We start from the raw sequence: 4,433 nt of genomic DNA, 5'->3' as shown, positions 1-4,433 counted from the left end.
GAGCTGCAAAAGCAAGGTCTGTTATGTGGTGATAAAGATGACAAGTTAGAGTTTTGTGAGAATTGTGTTTTTGGTAAAGCAACAAGGGTAAAATTCAGCAATTCAACTTACACAACAAGGGAGACTCTCAGCTATGTTCACTCTGATTTGTGGGGGCCTTCTAGGCATGAAACTCTTGGAGGTAGTTGTTACTTCATTTCAATCATTGATGACTGTTCTCTTAAGGTCTGGGTCTACATCTTGAAGACTAAAGATGAGGCTTTTAGCAATTTCAAAGCATGTAAGAAAATGGTTGAAGTGCAAATGGGAAAGAGGGTTAAGAAGCTCAGAACAGACAATGGATTAGAGTTTCTAAACATGGAATTTGATGAGTTTTATAGCAAAGAAGGTATGGTGAGACACAAGACAATAAAGGGAACTCCTCAACAAAACGGTCTAGCAGAGAGGATGAATAGAACTCTACTAGAACGTGTAAGGTGCATGTTATTCAGTGCCAATATGCCAAAACGATTTTGGGGGGAAGCTGTAATTACAGCAGCATATTTGATTAACAAATTTCCTTCTGCAGCCATTGGTTTTAAGACTCTAGAGGTTATTTGGACAGGTATTCCTCCATGTTATGATAATCTCAGGATATTTGGTTGTGTGGCTTATGCACATACCAAAGAAGGTAAGCTCGAACCTAGAGCTAGAAAGTGTATGCTTGTTGGTTATCCTGAAGGCGTAAAAGGATATAAATTATGGTGTCAAGACAAGCATATTTCAAAGTGTTTCATCAGTAGGGATGTGGTTTTCAAGGAAGATGAGTACTACTTGAAAGAAAATGGTGAAAGTAGTACTAGTGCAAGTTCAGATCATGATGTTAGTGCTAGAATTGAGTTGGAACTTACTGATTGAACAAAAAACCAGCAGAATTATAAACTTGAAGAAGAAGTAGAACAACCCGAGGATGAACAATTTGAAGAGCAACCTGAGGCTTTGGCAGATTATCAATTAGCAAGGGATAGAACAAGAAGAACAAGGGTGGCACTTACAAGATATAGCTATGCAGATCTGATTTCATATGCATTGCTTACGGCTGAGGCTCTTAAAAAAATAAGTCTGATCATATGAGGAAGCGTGTAAGTGCAAAGAAAGAAAGGAGTAGCGGCAAGCTATGTGTAGACACCCCATTTTTGCACTCGCCTAATTAATCAACTCGTCCACCCGATCGCAACGGTTCCCAATGATAGATGTTTATTCCAGTGCTTTATTTTGTCACCAGATGTGTTTTAGAAATCCGGATGAGGTATCTCGAACTGACAAAACCTTAGAAATCACGCTACGCTAGGAAAATATGATCCCAGAAACGTAGAAATCATCATATTGCAGACCAAAAAGAAGCTTCACGATAAAATCACTAAAAATAACCAAATTACCAAAATACCCCTAACATCAAAACAACCCTAGAACCTACGTTACGCTTAGGAAGACCCATTCAAACACATAAAATCACAAATCGAAATCAAATAAATCACTTCGCCAATTTTCCCTTAAAATGACAAAATTACGAAAATACCCCTCATAAAATTCATAACCATTTCATACAAAAATTTCATAAATGACAAAAACTAACATTCTCATTGAATTCCTTACGAAAAACTGATTCCAAAACATCCCAGAACATTGAAAAACGACTTAAAACGTAAAAAATCCTCTCCGAGGGCAAAACTGTAATTTTACAACTTTAATAATTAAAATTTTCGAAATTAATAAATAAATCATAAAAAAAACGTAAAGTGAAACATTAAAGTCAATCAAGTAAGACCAAAGTCAAGTAAGGCTAAAGTCAAAACATTAAAGTCAATCTCATAAGACTAAAGTCAGAACCCTAAATCAAAACACTAATCAAGTCAATCTCATAAGGCTAAAAGTCAAAACCCTAAATCAAAACCCTAATATAAACTAATCAAGTCAATCTCATAAGACTAAAAGTCAAAACCCTAAATTAAAACCCTAAAGACTAAGTCCATCTCATGAGACCAAAGTCTAAACTCTAATTGAAACCCTAACTGAAACCCTAAAAGAAACCCTAATCAAACCCTAATGCTTCTAAAAAACTTTATAAATAGGAGCCTCCACACCCTATTTTCGTATAAAAAAAATCCTAGGAAAAGTAGGTGAAGAAGCCTCCACAACCTCTCCAAAACCCTAATTTTGGAGCCTCAACTCCTTACCTAACACCCCTGCTTCGATTTTAGCCTAAAAAACACCCAAAAACCTCTCAAAAACATCCCAAAAATTCACAAAAAATTCGAAGCACCCAGATGCAAGAAGGAGATACCTTACCTCGGATATCAGAAATCAGATCCGGAGATAGAACGAAGTAAGTAATACGGTACAAGGAGCCGTTTTCACCAGATCTGAGGAAATAGCACTTTTGCAGATCGAAGGTAAGATTTTCATTATTTTTTAATCTAGGTTTGTCATTAGCGATGTAGATTTATTTGGGATAAGTAGAGACCGGTAATGGCCAGGCGGGGTTGGTGCCTAACACCTTCCAACCCCGTAACATGATCCCCGGACTCAGATTTTCTGTAGTAGATTAGTTCATTATCCGTTTTATAGTCAGTTTGGTTCCTAGACCATAATAACTAGGTGGCGACTCCCAAACTTCAAGGGTCAAAAGCGGATCCGAGCACCCCGCGGATCGAGGGCGCTTTCACTATGCAAGAGGAGATGGATTCTTTGTTGAAAAACAAAAACATGGCAACTGGTTGATAAACCAGCTGGACAAAGGTTGGTCAGTTGCAAATGGATTTATAAACTTAAGGAAGATGGCTCAAAGGATGGAAAACCAAGGTTCAAAGCAAGGCTTGTTGCGCGTGGTTTCACAAAACAAGCTGGAATTGACTTCAATGAAGTGTGTTCTCCAGTTGTCAAGCATACGTCTATTAGAGTACTTCTAGTTTTAGTTACTCAATTTGACATGGAGCTAGAGCAAATGGATGTGAAGACCGTTTTTTTACATGGGAACCTTGCTGAGAAAATTTTCATGTCTCAGTCAAAAGGATTTGTTAAACATGGTGATGAGGGAAAAGTGTGTTTATTGAAGAAGTCCTTGTATGGTTTAAGACAATCTCCGAGACAGTGGTACCTTAAGTTTGATGAAGTTATGAAGAAGAACAACTATCTGAGAAGTGATTTGATAGTTGTGTCTACATTAAGTGGATAGATGGTGGTGTTGGTGTATTTCTATTACTTTATGTGGATGACATGCTAATTGCATCAACTAGCATGAGTGAGATTCAAATGCTAAAGACACTTTTGAGCAAGGAATTTGAAATGAAGGATTTAGGAGTAGCCAAGAGGATTTTGGGGATGGAAATTAAGAGAAAAAAGAATAAAGGTGAGTTGTTCATTTCTCAAACCAGCTACATTCTCAAGTTGCTTGATAGATTTGGCATGTCTCAAGCTAAGGCTGTTCAAACACCCTTAGATGCCATTTCAAGTTGTCATTTGCAGTGTCACCTTCAACCGATGATGAGAAGGCTGACATGATACAGGTGCCATATGCAAGTGCCATTGGGAGCATCATGTACTCCATGGTATACACTCGACCTGACTTGGCGTATGCAGCAAGTGTGGTAAGCAGATTTATTGCTAATCCTGACAGGGGACATTGGGAGGTTGTAAAGTGGGTCTTCAGGTACCTTAAAGGTACTTCAGATTATGGTTTGTGTTATAAAAGAATATCTGAAACAAATGAGAAGAAGAAGCTGATTGGGTATGTTGACTCGGACTATGCTGGTGATTTGGACAAGAGAAAATCTCTTACCAGTTATGTTTTTACTCTATTTGGTTGTACAATCAGTTGGAAAGCTACCTTGCAACCAGTTGTAGCTCTCTCGACAACAGAGGCTAAACTGATTGCAGCTAGAGAAGCTGTAAAAGAAGCCATTTGACTTCAAGGTCTGATTGGTGAACTTGGTGTTAATCAGAAAGGGGTAAGTGTTTATTGTGATAACCAAAGTACAATTCATTTGACAAAAAATCACATGTATCATGAAAGGATGAAACATATAGATATCAAGTTTTATTTCATTCGAGATTTATTGTTGAAGGGAAGGTTACAGTTGAGAAAATCCACACGGATAACAACCTTGCGGACATGCTTACTAAGCATGTCACTAGCTCTAAGTTCAATCTGTTATAGAACTCAGAGAATACACCAGAGAAATTACAATCAACTCACACACTCAAGGTCCAACAATGGCACCTTGTTACACTAATATCTTCTTTTTCTCACTTTTCTCTCTACATGAACACACCTTTTCTCTTTTTCTCTTTTTTTACCACCTCCAATCCTCCTTAAATCCAGCAATATATTCCTTTTTGCATCACAATGTTCTGCAGTACAGTTTGTTATCTCCAATCCAATAGAAAAACAACAA

General features: G+C 37.6%; 1 pseudogene; it reads left to right on the top strand.

Moving 5' to 3' along the window:
- Positions 1-2,968: 2,968 nt before the first annotated feature.
- Positions 2,969-3,944, top strand: LOC147381579 (secreted RxLR effector protein 161 pseudogene; annotated as a pseudogene).
- The last annotated feature ends 489 nt before the right edge of the window (positions 3,945-4,433 follow it).

This window comes from Akebia trifoliata, unplaced genomic scaffold, assembly GCF_017979445.1.
Source record: "Akebia trifoliata isolate Shusen 1 unplaced genomic scaffold, ASM1797944v1 Contig00346, whole genome shotgun sequence".
NCBI lineage: Eukaryota > Viridiplantae > Streptophyta > Magnoliopsida > Ranunculales > Lardizabalaceae > Akebia > Akebia trifoliata.
Note: the sequence above shows the minus strand (reverse complement) of the source record. Positions and strands in the feature narration are given on the sequence as shown.